At 39.9% G+C, this 19,643-nt stretch overlaps 1 long non-coding RNA gene across 1 annotated transcript in view; it reads right to left on the reverse strand.

Moving 5' to 3' along the window:
• LOC145532409 (uncharacterized) overlaps positions 1–19,643 on the reverse strand; it is a 115,307-nt gene that overhangs the window by 31,636 nt on the left and 64,028 nt on the right. The gene's annotated exons all lie outside the window — the stretch shown is intronic.

Below are 19,643 nucleotides of genomic sequence, written 5' to 3' on the forward strand. Positions count from 1 at the left end.
CTTTGGGTTGACCTTTCAATCAAGTACAGGCCAATTTTAAATATGTTACCCGAGAACCTTTGATTGTTTTCACGGTTTTTCCAAACTGAAAAAATTTAGAGTAGGACTGCTATGATACTAACCAGGAAAATCTTCTTTAATGAGATGTTTTGAAATTCTTTTTCTTTTCTAGCAGTTTCTTATTATAATGAACTCTCCAAGGAAAACTATTGTACTTCTGGAGAGAAAACGAACATACTTGCATATGTTTTTCGTCAATAAAGGCTCTCAAGATTGCTTTCAAAGCAAATGCAGAAGATGAATACTACATATACTTGTTTCTCATTTCAAATAACCTTGTTTAACAAAATTTCATTAATTGTTCATTTCATGAAACATGAGTGTTTATACAAGAAGAATGTTTACCAAAGCTGTAATAATAATGATGCTCCACTATAATTTGTCAACTGCCCTCAGTTCAGTTAGGTTCAGTCGCTCAGTCGTGCCCAATTCTTTGCGACCCCATGGACTGTAGCACACCAGGCCTCCCTGTCCATCACCAACTCCCGGAGTTGACTCTAACTCACGTCCATTGAGTCGGTGGATGCCATCCAACCATCTCATCCTCTGTCACCCCCTTCTCCTCCCGCCTTCAATCTTTCCCAGCATCAGGGTCTTAGCTGCTTGTAAACTATGTTTCCCATTCTTTCTAATGATCATGATATAGGCAGTGTTCCTCACAGTGGAATATGGACTACTGGCATCAGAAATATCTGATGGGCTTGTTAAAAAATAGTCATATAATGTGTCCCAGTCCTTCCAAATCTGAATCTCTAGGACTGGGTACCTGAAATCTGCATTTTATCAATATCTCCAGATGATGCCCATATAAGCCTAAGGTTGAGAAATTCTTGTCAAGATTTGAGGATGATGAGAGAGCTTGGAAATTCACAGAGCCCTCATCCACACAATAAAGTAAAAACGTTTTATAATTTGTTCAATAGGTTGATGCCCAATTATTAAGCATCATCACACAGGCTAAAAAAAAAAAAAAAGAACATAGCTATATCTTTAAATTTTTGAGTTCTCACAGGAGATGAGCACGCATCTTTCTACTCCATCATCTTGTGTGTTCAGTTCAGTTCAGTTCAGTCGCTCAGTCGTGTCCGACTCTCTGTGACCCCATGAATTTCAGCACGCCAGGCCTCTCTGTCCATCACCAACTCCCGGAGTCTACCCAAACCCATGTCCATCGAGTCGGTGATGCCATCCAACCATCTCATCCTCTGTCGTCCCCTTCTCCTCCCGCCCCCAATCCTACCCAGCATTAGAGTCTTTTCCAATGAGTCAACCCTTCGCATGAGGTGGCCAAAGTATTGGAGCTTCAGCTTCAACATCAGACCTTCCAATGAACACCCAGGATTGATCTCTTTTACGATGGATTGATTGGATCTCCTTGCAGTCCAAGGGACTCTCAAGAGTCTTCTCCAACACCACAGTTCAAAAGCATCAATTCTGCGGTGCTCAGCTTTCTTCACCGTCCAACTCTCACATCCATACATGACCACTGGAAAAACCATAGCCTTGACTAGATGGACTTTTGTTGGCAAAGTAATGTCTCTGCTTTTAAACATGCTATCTAGGTTGGCCATAACCTTCCTTCCAAGGAGTAATCGTCTTTTAATTTCATGGCTGCAGTCACCATCAGCAGTTATTCTGGAGCCCAAAAAAGTAAAGTCTGACACTGTTTCCACTGTTTCCCCATCTATTTCCCATGGAGTGATGGGACCAGATGCCATGATCTTAGTTTTCTGAACGTTGAGCTTTAAGCCAACTTTTTCACTCTCCTCCTTCACCTTCATCAAGAGGCTCTTTAGTTCCTCTTCACTTTCTGCCATAAGGGTGGTGTCATCCGCATATCTGAGGTTATTGATATTTCTCCCGGGAATCTTGATTCCAGCTTGTGTTTCTTCCAGCCCAGCGTTTCTCATGATGTACTCTGCATATAAGTTAAATAAGCAGGGTGACAATATACAGCCTTGACGTACTCCTTTTCCTATTCAGAACCAGTCTGTTGTTCCATGTCCAGTTCTAACTGTTGCTTCCTGACCTGCATACAGGTTTCTCAAGAGATAGGTCAGATGGTCGGGTATTCCCATCTCTTTCAGAATTTTCCACAGTTTATTGTGATCCACACAGCCAAAGGCTTTGGCATAGTCAATAAAGCAGAAATAGATGTTTTTCTGGAACGCTCTTGCTTTTTCGATGATCCAGCGGATATTGGCAATTTGATCTCTGGTTCCTCTGCCTTTTCTAAAACCAGCTTGAACATCTGGAAGTTCATGGTTCACGTATTGCTGAAGCCTGGCTTGGAGAATTTTGAGCATTACTTTACTAGCATGTGAGATGAGTGCAATTGTGCGGTAGTTTGAGCATTCTTTGGCATTGCCTTTCTTTGGGATTGGAATGAAAACTGACCTTTTCCAGTCCTGTGGCCACTGCTGAGTTTTCCAAATTTGCTGGCATATAGAGTGCAGCACTTTCACAGCATCACCTTTGAGGATTTGAAATAGCTCAACTGGAATTCCATCACTTCCACTAGCTTTGTTCGTAGTGATGCTTTCTAAGGCCCACTTGACTTCACATTCCAGGATGTCTGGCTCTAGGTGAGTGATCACACCATCGTGATTATCTTGTGTGTTAATGGTGTACTTATACATCAAATATTTCTAGAAAGGGCTGAAACTCAAATGATGGCAGCTGATTGCCTGAAGTAAGGATAGAGTCATCAGCCAAGGACCCGCTCCTCCACCAAGCTCTGTCCAGTTGTGGATGTGACTGTTGATTTCAGTAAAGTCAAATGCTGTAAAGAACAATATTGCATAGGAACCTGGTATGTTATGTCCATGAATCAACATAAATTGAAAGTGGTCAAACAGGAGATGGCAAGAGTGAACATTGACATTTTAAGAATCAGTGATCTAAAATGAACTGGGATAAGGCAATTTACTCCAATGACCATTATATCTACTAATGTGGGCAAGAATCCCTTCGAAAAGAATGGAGTAGCCATCATAGTTAACAAAAGAGTCCAAAACACAGTTTGGGGGTACAATCTCAAAAGCAACAGAAAGATAAATGTTTTTTTCCAAGGCAAACCATTCAACATCACAGTAACCCAAGTGTATGCCCCAACCAGTAATGCTGAAGAAGCTGAAGTTGAATGGTTCTATGAAGACCTACAAGATCTTTTGAACTAACAGCCAGAAAAGATGTCCTTTTCATTATAGGGGGACTGGAATGTAAAAGTAGGAAATCAGGAGATACCTGGAGTAACAGGTAAATTTGGCCTTGGAGTGCAAAATGAAGCAAAGGCTAACAGAGTTTTGTCAAGAGAACGCACTGATCATAGCAAACACACTTTTCCAACAACACAAGAGAAGACTTTACACATGGCTATCACCAGATGGTGAATATCTAAATCAGATTGATTTTATTCATTGCAGCCAAATATAGAGAAGCTCTATCAGTCAGTTGAGTCAATGAGTCGTGTTCGACTATTTGTGACCCTATGGACTGCAGCATGCCAGGCTTCCCTGTCCATCACCAACTTAGGGAGACTATCCAAACTCAACTCCATCGTGTTAGTGATGCCATCCAACCATCTCATCCTCTATCGTCCCCTTCTCCTCCCACTAACAATCATTCCCAGCATCAGAGTATTTTCCAATGAATCGGTTCTTCACATAAGGTGGCCACAATATTGGAGATTCAGCTTCAGCATTAGTCCTTCCAATGAATATTCAGGACTGATTTCCTTGAGAATTAACTGGTTGGATCTCCTTGCAGTCCAAAGGACTCTCAAGAGTCTTCTCCAACACCACAATTCAAAAGCATCAATTATTCAGTGTTCAGCCTTCTTTATAGTCCAACTCTCACAACCATAAATGACTACTGGAAAAACCGTAGTTTTGACTAGATAGACATTTGTTGGCATAGTAATGTCTCTGCTTTTTAACATGCTATCTAGGTTGGTCACACCTTTTCTTCCAAGGAGCAAACGTCTTTTAATTTCACACCTGCAGTCACCATCTGCAGTGATTTTGGAGCCCAAAAAAATAAAGTCTGTCACTGTTTCCACTGTTTCCCCATCTATTGGCCATGAAGTGATGGGACGAGATGCCATGATCTTAGTTTTCTGAATGTGGAGTTTTAATCCAATTTTTTCACTCTCCTCTCACTTTCATCAAGAGGCTCTTTAGTTCTTCTTCGCTTTCTGCCATAAGGGTGATGTCATTGGCATATCTGAGGCTACTGATATTTCTTCCGGCAATATTGATTCCAATAAGTGCTTCATCCAGCCCAGGGTTTCTCATGATGTACTCTACATATAAGTTAAATGAGCAAGGTGACAATATACAGCCTTGACGTACTCCTTTTCCTATTTGGAACCAGTCTGTTGTTCCATCTCAAGTTCTAACTGTTGCTTCTTGGCCTGCATACAGATTTCTCAGGTGGCAGGTCAGGTGGTCTGGTTTTCTCATATCTTCCAGAATTTTCCACAGTTTGTTGTGATCCACACAGTCAAAGGCTTTGGCACAGTCAATAAAGCAGAAATAGTTGTTTTTCTGGAACTCTCGTGCATTTTCAATGATCCAGCAGATGTTGGCAATTTGATCTCTGGTTCCTCCTCCTTTTCTAAAACCAGCTTGAATGTCTGGAAGTCATTACCAAAGAAAGGTAATGCCAAAGTATGTTCAAACTACTACACAATAACAGTAATCTCATACACTAACAAAGTAATGCTCAAAATTCACATACTGTTGAAGCCTGACGTGGAGAATTTTGCACATTACTTTGCTAGTGTGTGAGATGAGTGCAATTGTGTGGTAGTTTGAACATTTTTTGGAATAGCCTTTCTTTGGGATTGTAATGAAAACTGACCTTTTCCAGTCCTGTGGCCACTGCTGAGTTTTCAAGATTAGCTGGCAATATTGAGTGCAGCACTTTCACAGCATCATCCTTCAGGATTTGAAATGGCTCAACTGGAATTCCATTACCTCCACTGGCTTTGTTCATAGTGATCCTTCCTAAGGACCACTTGACTTTGCATTCCAGGATGTCTGGCTCTAGGTGAGTGATCACCCCATCGTTGTTATGTGGGTCATGAAAATCTTTTATGTATAGTTCTTCTGTGTATTCTTGCCATCTCTTTTTAATATCTTCTCCTTCTCTATACAGTCGCAAAAACAGGATCAGGAGTTTACTGTGGCTCAGATCATGAATTCCTTATTGCAAAATTCCGACTTAAATTGGAGAAAGTAAGGAAAACCACTTGACCATTTAGGTATGACCTAAAGCAATTCCTTTATGATTATACAGTGGAAGTGACAAATCATTTTAAGGGATTAGATCTGATAGACAGAGTGCCTGAAGAACTGTGGACAGAGGTTTGTGACATTGTATAGGAGGCAGAGATCAAGACCATCCCCAAGAAAAATAAATGCAAAAAGGCAAAATGGTTGTCTAAGGAGGCCTTATAAATAGTTGAGGAAGGAAGAGAAGCTAAACACAAAGGAGAAAAAGGAAAGACGTACCCATTTGAATGCGGAGTTCCAAAGAATAGCAAGGAGAGATAAGGAAGTCTTCCTCAGTGATCAATACAAAAAAAATAGAGGAAAAAAAAATAGAATGGGAAAGACTAGAGACCTCTTCAAAAAAATTAGAGATACCGAGGGAACATTTCATGCAAATATGGGCACAATAAAGGACAGAAATGGTAGGGACCTAACAGAAGCAGAAGATATTAAGAAGAGGTGGCAACAAAACACAGAAAATTATGCAAAAAAGATCTTCATGACCCACATAACCATGATGGTGTGATCACTCACCTAGAGCCAGACATCCTGGAAGTGGACCGTTGAAAGTATCACTATGAACAAAGCTAGTGGAGATGATGGAACTCCAGTTGAGCTGTTTCAAATCCTAAAAGATGATACTGTGAAAGTGCTGCACTCAATATGCCAGCAAATCTGGAAAACTTAGCAATGGCCACAGGATTGGAAAAGGTCAGTATTCATTCTAATCCCAAAGAAAGGTAATGCCAAAGTATGTTCAAACTACTACACAATAACAGTAATCTCATACACTAGCAAAGTAATGCTCAAAATTCTCCAAGCCGAGCTTTAACAATACATGAACTGTGAACTCACGGATGTCAAGTTGGATTTAGAAAAGGCAGAGGAACTAGAGATCAAATTGCCAATATCTGCTGGATCATTGAAAATGCACGAGAGTTCCAGAAAAGCCTTTATTTCTGTTTTATTGACTGTGCCAAAGCCTTTGACTGTGTGGTCACAACAAACTGGGAATATCAGACCACCTGACCTGCCTTCTGAGAAATCTGTATGCAGGTCAAGAAGCAACAGTTAGAACCGAACATGGAACAACAGACTTGTTCCAAATAGGGGAAGAAGTACATCAAGGCTGTATATAGTCACCCTTCTTATTTAACTTATGTGCAGAGTACGTCATGCAAAATGCTGGGCTGCATAAAGCACAAGCTGGATCAAGATTGCCAGGAGAAATATCAATAACCTCAGATATGCAGATGACACCATCCTTATGGCAGAAAGCAAACAAGAACTAAAGAACCTCTTGAAGTGAAAGAGGAGAGTGAAAAAGTTGGCTTAAAACTTAACATTCAGAAAACTAAGATCATAGCATCCTGTCCCAGCACTTCATGGCAAACTGGTGGGGAAACAATGGAAACAGTGAGAGACTTTATTTTCTTGGGCTCCAAAATCACTGCAGATAGTGACTGCTGCCATGAAATTGAAAGACGCTTACTCCTTGAAAGAAAAGTTATGACCAACCCAGAGAGTATATTAAAAAGCAGAGACATTACTTTGCCAACAAATGTCTATCTAGTCAAAGCTGTGGTTTTTCCAGTAATCATGTATGGATGTGAGAATTGGACTATAAAGAAAGCCTAGTGCAGAATTATTGATGCTTTTAAACTGTAGTGTTGGAGAAAACTGTTGAGAGTCCCTTGGACTGCAAGATCAAACCAATCAATCCTAAAGGAAATGAGCCCCGAGTATTCATTGCAAGAACTGAATTTGAAGCTGAAATTCCAGTACTTTGGCCACCTGCTGCGAAGAACTGACTCATTTGAAAAGACCCTGATTCTAGGAAAGATTGAAGGCGGGAGGAGAAAAGGACGACAGAGAATCAGATGGTTGCATGGCATCACCAGCTCGATGGACATGAATTTGAGCAAGCTCCAGTTGTTGGCGATGGACAAGGAGGCTTGATGTGCTGCAGTCCATGGGGTTGCAAATAGTCAGACACGACCGAGCGACTGAATTGAATATCTTTAATTAATAATGAATACTTTTATAAATATAGGTATAAATTATTTTTAAAATAATAATAACAATTTTGGAACTCTCAAAACAAAGCCAAAAATGAAAGCAATCAAGGTGTGGAAACCAAGTGTTATTAAGAAAAGTAAAACATATGAGAGCTCCCTCTGATATGTTTAAGTCTAAGAAATTTTCCTTAAAATTACTTCAAAAATACTCGTTATAATCCACCATCCAACATGTCACATATTAGCCATCAGGGAAATGGTGGTGCTGAAAATAGTGGCTCAGCTTCTCTTATACTGGTAGAATTTGAAGTCTGTATAAAATATCCCTTGGGTGTTTGTTTTAACTATATATAATTTCAAAATGATTTACTATATGATATGTACCACCTTCTAAACCCATAGCAACTAGACCACGATCAACATAATAAAAGCAAATAATGAAATGCAGATAGACATGCATGTATCCTCAAGATGGTATAGGTAATTACAGAAACCACATAAGTGAAGAGAACATGCTTTGGCTGTCATTTACTTATGATTTGTTATGTATAAAATCCTGCAAGGGATTGCCCAGTACTGAGACAGGTGTTTGCTAAGTTAAGACTGAGCTATTTCTCACAGTGATTCACATACATTAATGAAAAGCCTAAAAGAAACTCCTTCTCTTGTAAACTGAAAAGCATGCATATTTAATGTCAGTACATACTACACATTAACTTATGTTAATTCATATTAATACAATATATTAATTTAAGAAAGCAAAGAGCTACAGTTTACTAAGAGTATTATTAAATCTCAGTTCTGATTAAATGAAGAAAGGTATCAAATAGCCATGCTCTATTACTTTGAAAGAGCTCATTTCCCTGCACCAGTAATGGACTTTGACCCATCCTAGATTTCACAGGCTAAACTGATTATCGGCTCACCAAGAACTGTGAGAATTATTCAAAAGAACTAGATGTGAGAAAACAGAATGCTGTGAGAAAGTCACATAAAGAATAGTGTAATATATTTTGGGACTTTTCATCCTAGAGCTCATAAAATGGAAAAAAAAAATTGTCTTTTCCCTCAGCTCAGTAAGAAGGATACTTTATCAAACATTTCTGAAAGCAGGGCATCCCACTGGTTTTATCATGTTAAATAGGGAACAAAACACATCGCTTCATTAAAGTTGTTTCAAGAATATATCAAAGCTGAGGACTCTCAACACAGAAATGAAAGAACTGAAAACAATCACAGTTGACCTATCTCCTCACTCCCCTAAAAACATAATAAGTTGTAATTAATGTAGGGTTGAAACACAACTGGTAGAAATATGGTTAAATCACTTACCAAAGTCAATGAAGTATCTAATTTTGTTAAACCATGATCTCATGATATCCTGGTGAGCTCAGTTCAATTCAGTCGCTCAGTCGTGTCCAACTCTATGTGACCCCATGGACTGCAGCACGCCAAGGTTCCCTGTCCATCACCAACTCCCAGAGCTTGCTCAAACTCATGTCCATCAAGTCAGTGATGCCATCCAACCATCTCATCCTCTGTCATCCCCTTCTCCTCCCGCCTTCAATCTTTCCCAGCATCAGGGTCTTTTCCAAGGAGTCGGTTCTTTGCAGCAGGTGGCCAAAGTGTTGGAGTTTCAGCTTCAGCATCAGTCCTTCCAATGAATATTCAGGACTGATTTCCTTTAGGATTGACTAATTGGATCTCCTTGCTGTCCAAGGGACTCTCAAAAGTTTTCTCCAACATTACATTTCAAAAACATCAATTCTTTGGCACTCAGCTTTCTTTTTTTTTTATTTATTTGTTTGATTTTATTTTATTTTTTTAATTTTTTTATTTTTTATATATATATTTTTAAATAAATTTATTTATTTTAGTTGGAGGCTAATTTCTTTACAATATTGTAGTGGTTTTTGCCATATATTGACGTGAATCAGCCATGGGTTTACATGTGTTCCCCATCCTGAACTCCCCTCTCACCTCCCTCCCCATCCCATCCCTCTGGGTCATCCCATTACCCCAGCCCTGAGCATTTGTTTCATGCATCGAACCTGGAATGGTGTTCTGTTTCACGTATGATAATATATATGTTTCAATGCTATTGTCCCAGAACGTCCCACCCTCACCTTCTCCCTCAGAGTCCATAAGACTGTTCTATGCATCTGTGTCTCTTATTCTGTCTCGCATATAGGGTTATCGTTACCATCTTTCAAATTCCATATATATGCATTGGTATACTGTATTGGTGTTTTTCTTTCTGGCTTACTTCACTATGTATAATGGTGAATGGTATTGTTTCCTTAATTTCTCTTTCTGTTTTCTCATTATTGGTGTATAGGAATGCAAGGGATTTCTGTGTGTTAATTTTATATCCTGCAACTTTACTATATTCATTGATTAGCTCTAGTAATTTTCTGGTAGAATCTTTAGGGTTTTCTATGTAGAGGATCATGTCATCTGCAAACAGTGAGAGTTTTACTTCTTCTTTTCCTATCTGTATTCCTTTTATCTTTTTCAGCTCTGATTGCTGTGGCCAAAACTTCCAAAACTATGTTGAATAGTAGTGGTGAAAGTGGGCACCCTTGCCTTGTTCCTGACTTTAAGGGAAATGCTTTCAATTTTTCACCATTGAGGATAATATTTGCTGTGGGTTTGTCATATATAGCTTTTATTATGTTGAGGTATGTTCCTTCTATTCCTGCTTTCTGGAGGGTTTTTATCATAAATGGGTGTTGAATTTTGTCAAAGGCAGACCTAATTAAAATTAAAAGCTTTTGCACAACAAAGCAAACTATAAGCAAGGTGAAAAGACAGCCTTAAGAATGGGAGAAAATAATAGCAAACGAAGCAACAGACAAACAATTAATCTCAAAAATATACAAGCAACTCCTGCAGCTGAATTCCAGAAAAATTAACGACCTAATCAAAAAATGGGCCAAAGAACTAAACAGACACTTCTCCAAAGAAGACATACAGATGGCTAACAAACGCATGAAAAGATGCTCAACATCACTCATTATTAGAGAAATGCAAATCAAAACCACAATGAGGTACCATTTCACGCCAGTCAGAATGGCTGCTATCCAAAAGTCTACAAGCAATAAATGCTGGAAAGGGCGTGGAGAAAAGGGAACCCTCTTACACTGTTGGTGGGAATGCAAACTAGTACAGCCACTATGGAGAACAGTGTGGAGATTCTTTAAAAAACTGGGACTAGAACTGTCATATGACCCAGCAATCCCACTGCTGGGCATACACACCGAGGAAACCAGAATTGAAAGAGATACGTGTACCCCAATGTTCATCGCAGCACTGTTTACAATAGCCAGGATGTGGAAGCAACCTAGATGTCCATCAACAGACGAATGGATAAGGAAGCTGTGGTACCTATACACAATGGAATATTACTCAGCCATTAAAAAGAATACATTTGAATCAGCTTTCTTTATAGTCTAACTTTCACATCCACACATGACTACTGGAAAAACCATGGCTTTGACTAGACAGACTCTTTTCAGCAAAGTCAGATCTCTGCTTTTTAATATGCTGTCTAAGTTGATCATAGCTTTTCTTCCAAGGAGCAAGCATCTTTTAATTTCACAGCTGTAGTCACCATCTGCAGTGATTTTGGAGCCCCAAAAAATAAAGCAGGGTGACAGCATACAGCCTTGATGTACACTTTCCCTGTTTGGAACCAGTCTGTTGTTCCATGACCAGTTCTAACTGTTGCTTCTTGACCTGCAGACAGAATTCTCAGGAGGCAGGTAACATGGTCTGGTATTCTCATCTCTTGAAGAATTTTCCACAGTGAAATCCTGATCGCTGAATAGCTTATCCTTCTCATTATGTAACCACATGATAATTACTGGAAAGTGACTTCTGGGAATTTTGACCTGTGCACTTATCTGTGTGTTTTTCTGAAGAGTCACAGCCTGATTATCAGTCCCAGTGGTGAATCTGAGTCACTCCCATAGGCATGACTGCCCAGGTTTTCCTTGGCTTCTGGTCTCTGCCCAGTCTCTTCCCAGTCCCGTCTTGGTGAGGAGTCTCACCTCTCATTCCTTGAGCTCATCTCTGCCAGAACAGTTTTTATCACTTAGCACACAAAAATATAATAAAACAAAAAAAGAAATAAGTTAGTACTTTTGACTTACTTCCCCCCCCAACCTTGGGATGGAAGCCAACATATAGTTATAAATATTTCATTAGTGGAACTGACAATACAATATCATCATAAAGAATATCTAAAAGTAGAAAAGTGATCACCAGGGTCTGGAGCAGTGGAGAAAATAGGCTGAAATAGGTAAAAGTGTACAATCTTTCGGTTATAGAATGAAAAAGATCTGAAGATCTAATGGATAGCTTAAAAACTATAGTTGATGATAACACTGAATTGTATAATTGAAAATAAATAAATAGATAATCTTTTAAATGCATATAGGTTCTGAATTCAGACAAATCTTGGAATTCTTTCTATCATTTATTATGAGATTTTTGGCAAGTGAGTTCACTTCTCTTGCACTGTTCCTTAACTTGCAAAATGAAGATTATAAGAGTGCCTAATTCAAAGAATTGTTTGAAAGCTAGGTGACAATATAAATAAAATGCTGAAAATATGTTTGCAATATAGCATATGTTTAATAAGTGTTAGCCATTATTATTATCATTATTAATTATCGTAATCATTACTATAACAAAAGTCAAATGCCAAAGTATGAACAGCAATATGACTGTTAGAAAACAGGAGAAAATTAGTGTGTCAAGATGTTGAATAAGAAAAACAGATAGGAGAATAATGGAGATAGAAGCAGAAAACAAAAATAATTATGCCATGGATTACATGACCCAAGATTATTTCCATTTAAAGTTATCAGTCACAGAGACTTACCTGGCACTCCAGTGGTTAAGATTGCATGCTTCCAATGCAAGGCAACATAGGTTTAACTCCTAATTGTGGAACTAAGAGCCCACTTGCAGGGTGGCCAAAATTTTTTTTAATTAAAAATAAAAGGATAGAAGTTGTCAGTTATGTTTCTTAGGTTCCCATTCTGAGGTCAAAACAGCCAACTAAACATTCATTTAAAAGGCCTTCCCTCTTATTCAATTCCATCCATCAAGTTAGATAGAAGAGTTTAGAATCAAGAATTGTGCTTTGCATGAATTATAGCCAGAGAAATAAAGTGGTCATGGATTGATAAGGTCTTATATCCAAAAGACTACTCTGAATAGAGGAAGGAACAGTGATACATAAACAAAAAAAAGTTGTTGAAAAGAGTGGAAAATAAAAACAAATGAACAAAGAATAGTTGGGGGAGAAAGAGTTCACAATGCACAATGTGCCCCTAATACTCTTCTGTTGCTTAAGGAATTAAAAGGAAGCCTGTTGCATGTGAGAGGGGAGAGTTAGAGTCAAGGGTCTAACAACTCAAGTTCCCTGAGACTGTGGTGGCAGGTATTTCCTGCCTGATGGGGTTATGTGCTTCCTGTTGATATCACTTCTACTTAGTTCACTAAGAACTAAGTAGTATCAAGGGAGAGTGAAATAAACAGACACAAAGAGGTCTTTAGAGACCTCCCTGTCATATCTGTTAGTCATTCACCTCTTGAAGTCTGATTCAAATTTGGAAGGGCTTTTAAATGGTAAATGATGGAGAAGGCAAATAAAATCGAATAGGGGAAGAAAATTTAACCTAGTCTCTCAACCCCCAAATCCTCTCTTCTGCATTTAGAAGTGCTGTGCTGTGTACTATGTCACTTCAGTTGTGTCCAATTCTTTGCAGCCCGTCAGGTTCCTCTGTCCATGGAATTTTCCAAGCAAGAGTACTAGAGTGGGTTTCAGTGCCCTCCTTCAAGGGATCTTTCCAACCCAGGGATCAAACCCATGTCTCCCGCATCGGCAAGCAGGTTCTTTACCACTAGCGCCACATTGGAAGCATTCAGAAGTGGGCTGACATTTGCCGTTCCTGCTGCTTTCACAATATCTCTTCTATGTCATGTTTTCTCTAATTCTTACTTCTGATGTTTTGGTCTTTTTTTCATAAACCTACTACTACCTGCTTAAAAAAATTGGCATGCATTCACAAAGTAAACTCAATAAAAGCTATACTGATGGTATGTCATATGCCAGGCTCTGGACTTGTAGTTCAGAAGGCTTGTCACTGCAATCAGAAGGCCTTAATTTCTCAAGCAAGCCAGCAGTCTCTAACTTCACAGCTTCAAAGACTTTGTGTAGCTAAATTCTGAAATCTACTAGGAGGCTAAGACAGTACTTGATTCCAATCATGCATTTCCCCCTTTGAACAAGAGGACTTTATTCAGGTTTGAGAACAGTACTTGCTAGGACATCCATAAGCTTGTACTCAAGTGAAATCTGGGTTCAGTGAATAATAAAGGAAGCAGAGAATATTCTATCCTATTAGTCACATGGACTATTTCAGAAACAGCAACAACAAAGGATAAGTGACAAATATAGCCTCAAAATACAAGTGCATCTAACTAGTTAGACCAAAAGCAAGCTGCTGCTGCTGCTAAGTTGCTTCAGTCGTGTCCGACTCTGTGCAACCCCACAGACGGCAGCCCACCAGGCTCCCCCGCCCCTGGGGTTCTCTAGGCAAGAGTACTGGAGTGGGTTGCCATTGCCTTCTCCTAAAAGCAAGCTATCTCACATCAAAAATGCTATCCTTAAAAATCCTCTAGAATAACTCTTGTCACACAATCCAGGAATGGGTGACTTAGTCAGCTTAGTAATGAAAATTTCTTAAATTTGTACAGCTTTTCATAATAGTTCATTTTCCCAAGTCTCATTTGATTGTCTTTCCTTAAGATGACGTTTGAGCAATGCAACTTTCCTTAAACCTCTTATTTAATTCTCCACCCAACTTGGAATTTTAAAATATATTAACAACCAAACAAAGAAATGAACCACTTGCAGTCATTTCAATTCAAAGTAACTAACATTACCTTGCTCCTCAAGGCAAGGTTGGCAGCAATTTGCTTCACACCAAATTTTACTTCAGTTATACAGGAGCATAAGCAGTAATAATTACTGCATGAGTAGAAAAAAAAGGAGGTCATGTGACCTTTAAAAAATTATAGTTATGCTAATTAGTGATGCTCTAGTGGAACAAAGAACACCCTCCCAACACATTTCTTCTAGAAACAAGGTTTTATTCGTTTGTATCTAAAAACACAAAGTGCTTATTTCAAGCTGTCCTATATTTTGATCCAATATTCCTTCAACATCACTGTGATGTTTGAAAACAATAAATATGGTAGGTCAAATATTCTCTGTTTAACAACGCTAAGAAACAGAGAGTTGCTTAAAACTTGGACAAAAATCATGTTCATTATGAAAACTGTCAGCTACTAGGTGAAGAATGGTGTTCTCTAAGCACGAGTTTAGGGCCCTCCAACATAATCAATGGTTGGGACACCTTTATGTTGATCACTGAATGATCAAACATCTGTTGACCAGGAGCCTAACGTGAAAGTAGTTTGCACAAAAACAGAACCCAGAAAGTAGAATAGGTTTGGAAACAAAAATGAATAAAATGGAATAATTATGGAGATAAAACGCGTTATCTCCCACTGCCAACCAAAAACAAATTTAATAAATTGTGAGAGTCGATGTCAAGGCGAGAAATCGGAATAGTTAAGGTAATGTTTATCTCCCCCTCTGCACAGAGCTTTTCACAAAACAAGGAGCAATGGATGTGAGTGAGAAAAGTGTACTGTATCAGAAGAAAGGGCACCTAGCAGGAGGGTTGTTCTCAGTGAAGTCAGACATGGTAAGAAGTAGTGGAAACAATACCATTGTGAATGCTTAAAAAGTATTTTTCTCTTCCATTCTCTTCTCCCCATTCCTCCTGCCTCTCATTCCCACCTCTTCTGGTAACATCTTTATCAGCTTTTGTTTTCATTTTGTGTAACAAAAGTCAGGGAGGGATAGTGGAAATGACTATGTCAATGCAAAGATGTCCATTTTTGACCAAAGGTAACATTACTCTCCACATTCCAACTGAATTTGATTCAAAAGGCAGAGGAGGAGGAGAAATCAGCTTAATTGAAATATAAAATGAAGAGAGGATATAAATTATACCTCTTCTTTTCAATAAGGATTGAATTTGCATTTATATATATGTATTTTATATATATATATATATACATACACACACACACACCTTTTTTTAATCAAAAGAGCAAAAATGTTGGCAAACAAGCTCTTTCTATTTTTTCTCAATCATCATGAAAAGCAATATGGAGAAGAAATTGCTTTCTGTATGAAATATGGTAGATTGGAAGATGTTTCCAGTCCAAAGGCATATTCTGAAACCACCATTATGAAGATTTACTTAACCTGGAGTTATGAATTCTAAATTCCCCTCTCTACTCTGCTGCTATTTACCCTCAAGATGGCAGAGTAGAAGGACGTGTGTTCATCTTCTGTGAGAACTCCAAAATTACAACTTGCTGCTAAAAATCCACTGCCAGAAGAATGTTGAATCCCACCAAAAAAAGACACCTCACATTCAAGCTCAAAGGAGAAGTTCCAGCAAGATGCTGGGAGGGGCGAAATTGCATTTAGAATCAAACCCCATACCCACCAGAGATGCTCGGAGAACTCAAACAAAACCTTATGCACACCAGGAGTCCCGACATAGACCAAGCCAGACATGCCTTTGAGTGTTTGAGTGTCTCCTTTAGAGGTACAAGTCAGGAGTGGCCGGCGGTAGGGGCAGAGACTCTGGGTGCAGCAGACCTGGCTATGGCAGAAGCCCTCTTGGAGGAGGTCACCATTAACCCCACCATAGAGCCGCCAGGACTTACACAGGACTGGGGCAACAGACTCTTGGAGGCACAAACAAAACTTTGTGTGCACCAGGACCCAGGAGAAAGGAGCAGTGACCCCACAAGAGACTGACCCGGACTTGCCCGTGAGTGTCCAGGAGTCTCCGGCAGAGGCGTGTGTCGGCAGTGGCCTGCTGCACAGTCCAGGGCACTGAGTGCAGCAGTGCCTGCAGGGGACCTTTTGAAGGAGGTCTCCATTATCTTCATTACCTCCACCATAGTTTGGCCTCAGGTCAAACAACAGAGAGAGAACACAGCCTTGCCCATCAACAGAAAATTGGATTAAAGATTTACTGAGCATGGCCCTCTACATCAGAAAGAACAAGACCCAGTTTCCCTTTCAATCAGTCTCTCCCACCAGGAACCTTCCATAAGCCTCTTATCCATCAGAGGGCAGGCAGAATGAAAACCACAATCACAGAAAACTAATCAAACTGATCGCATGGCCCACATCCTTGTCTAACTCAATGAAACTATAAACCATGCCGTGGAGCACCACCCAAGATGGACAGGTCATGGTGGAGAGTTCTGACAAAACGAGTTCCACTGGAGAAGAGAATGACAAACCACCTCAGTATTCTTGCCTTGAGAACCCCATGAACAGTATGAAAAGGGAAAAAGATAGGACACTGAAAGATGAACCCCCAGGTCGGTAGGTGCCCAATATTCTACTGGATATCAATGGAGAAAACTCTAGAAAAAAATGAAAAGATGGAACCAAAGCAAAAAAAAAAAAAACAAACCCAGTTGTGAATGTGACTGGTGATGGAAGTAAAGTCCAATGCTGTAAAGAACAATATTGCAAAGGAACCTGGAACGTTAGGTCCATGAATTAAGGCAAATTGGAAGTGGTCAAACAGGAGATGGCAAGAGTGAACAATGACATTTTAGAAATCAGTGAACTAAAATGGACTGGAATGGGTGAATTTAACTCAGATGACCATTGTATCTACTACTGTGGGCAAGAATCCCTTAGAAGAGAATGGAGTAGTCATCATAGTCAACAAAAGAGTCTGAAATGCAGTTCCTGGACGCAGTCTCAAAAATGACAGAATGATCTCTGTTCATTTCCAAGGCAAATAATTCAATACGTAATCCAAGTCTGTGCCCCAACCAGTAATGCTGAAGAAGCTGAAGTTGAAAAGTTCTATGAAGACCTACAAGACCTTCTATAACTAACAGCCAAAAAAGATGTTATTTTCATTATAGAGGACTGGAATGCAAAAGTAGGAAGTCAAGAGATACCTGGAGTAACAAGTAAATTTGGCCTTGGAGTGAAAAATGAAGCAAGGCAAAGGCAAACAGAGTTTTATCAAGAGAACGCACTGGCCATAGCAAACACAATTTCCAACAACACAAGAGAAGACTGTACACAAGGATATCACCAGATGGTGAACACCTAAATCAGATTGATTATATTCATTGCAGCCAAACATAGAGAAGCTCTATCAGTCAGTTGAGGCAATGAGGCGTGTTCGACTATTTGCGACCCCATGGACTGCAGCATGCCAGGCTTCCCTGTCCATCACCAACTTAGGGAGACTACTCAAACTCAACTCCATCATGTCGGTGATGCCATCCAACCATCTCATCCCCTGTCGTCCCCTTCTCCTCTCACCAACAATATTTCCCAGCATCAGGGTCTTTTCCAATGAGTTGGTTCTTCGAATCAGGTGGCCAAAGTATTGGAGATTCAGCTTCAGCATCAGTCCTTCCAATGAATATTCAGGACTGATTTCCCTGGGGTTAACTGGTTTGATCTCCTTGCAGTCCAAGGGACTCTCAAGAGTCTTCTCCAACACTACAGTTCAAAAGCATCAATTCTTCAGCATTCAGCTTTCTTTATAGTCCGGCTTTCACATCCATAAATGACTACCGGAAAAACCATAGCTTTGACTAGATAGACCTTTTTTGGCAAAGTAATGTCTTTGCTTCTTAATACGCTGTCTAGGTTGGTCCATCTAGTCTAGGCTATGGTTTTTCCAGTGGTCATGTATGGGTGTGAGAGTTGGACAGTGAAGAAAGCTGAGCGCCGAAGAATTGATGCTTTTGAACTGTGGTGTTGGAGAAGACTTTTGAGAGTCCCTTGGACTGCAAGAAGATCCAACCAGTCCATCCTAAAGGAGATCAGTCCTGGGTGTTCATTGGAAGGACTGATGTTGAAGCTGAAACTCCAATACTTTGGCCACCTCATGCAAAGAGTTGACTCATTGGAAAAGACCCTAATGCTGGGAAGGATTGGGGTCAGGAGGAGAAGGGGACGACAGAGGATGAGATGGTTGGATGGCATCATCGACTCGATGGACGTGGGTTTGGGTGGACTCTGGGAGTTGGTGATGGACAGGAAGGCCTGGTGTGCTGCAATTCATGGGGTCGCAAAGAGTCGGACACGACTGAGCGACTGAACTGAACTGAACTAGGTTGGTTATAGCTTTTCTTCCAAGGAGCAAGTGTTTTTTAATTTGACGGCTGCAGTCACTATCTGCAGTGATTTTAGAGCCCCAAAAAGTAAAGCCTGTCACTGCTTCCATTGTTACCCCATCTATTGGCCATGAAGTGATGGGATGAGATGTCATGATCTTAGTTTTCTGGATGTTGAGTTTTAATCCAATTTTTTCACTCTCTTCTTTCACTTTCATCAAGAGGCTCTTTAGTTCTTCTATCACTTTCTGCCATAAGGGTGGTGTCATCTGCATATCTGAGGTTACTGATGCTTCTCCTGGCAATCTTGATTCTAATATGTGCTTTATCCATCCCGGCATTTCACATGATGTACTCTGCATATAAGTTAAATAAGCAGGGTGACAATAAACAGCCTTGAGGCACTCCTTTCCCTGTTTGGAACCAGTCTGTTGTTCCATGTAAAGTTCTAACTGTTGCTTCTTGACGTGCATACAGATTTCTCAGGAGGCAGGTCAGGTGGTCTGGTTTTCCCATCTCTTTCAGAATTTTCCACAGATTGTTGTGATCCACACAGTCAAAGGCTTTGGCATAGTCAATAAGGCAGAAAGATGTTTTTCTGGAATTGTCATGCTTTATTTTTAGTGTTTTCACTAACTCTGCCAGGTCATGAACAAACATAGTGATTTTCCTCTCAGTCTCTTAAAAGACAATATAACTTAGTAGTTTATACATCTTACATTGACATGAAGTCTATCTATGTCCTTACTTTAGTCCTATCATTTACTAGTTGTGTGGTCCTAGACATGGGAGTCTCTAGTGGCTCAGCATGTCATCTGCCTACAATGCAGGTGACACGAGTTCAACCCCTGGGTCTGGAAGATTCCCCTGGAGAAGGAAATGGCCACTCCAGTATTCTTGCCTGGAGAATCCCATGGACAGAGGAGCCTGCAGTCTAGCATCCATCGGGTTGCTAAGAGTCCAACGCAACTTAGTGACTAAACTACCACCACATAGACACATCTATCCCTTGTCTTCCTTT

The sequence above is a fragment of the Giraffa tippelskirchi genome, chromosome 2 (assembly GCF_054371585.1).
Source record: "Giraffa tippelskirchi isolate mGirTip1 chromosome 2, T2T-mGirTip1v1.2.pri, whole genome shotgun sequence".
Classification (NCBI taxonomy): Eukaryota; Metazoa; Chordata; class Mammalia; order Artiodactyla; family Giraffidae; genus Giraffa; species Giraffa tippelskirchi.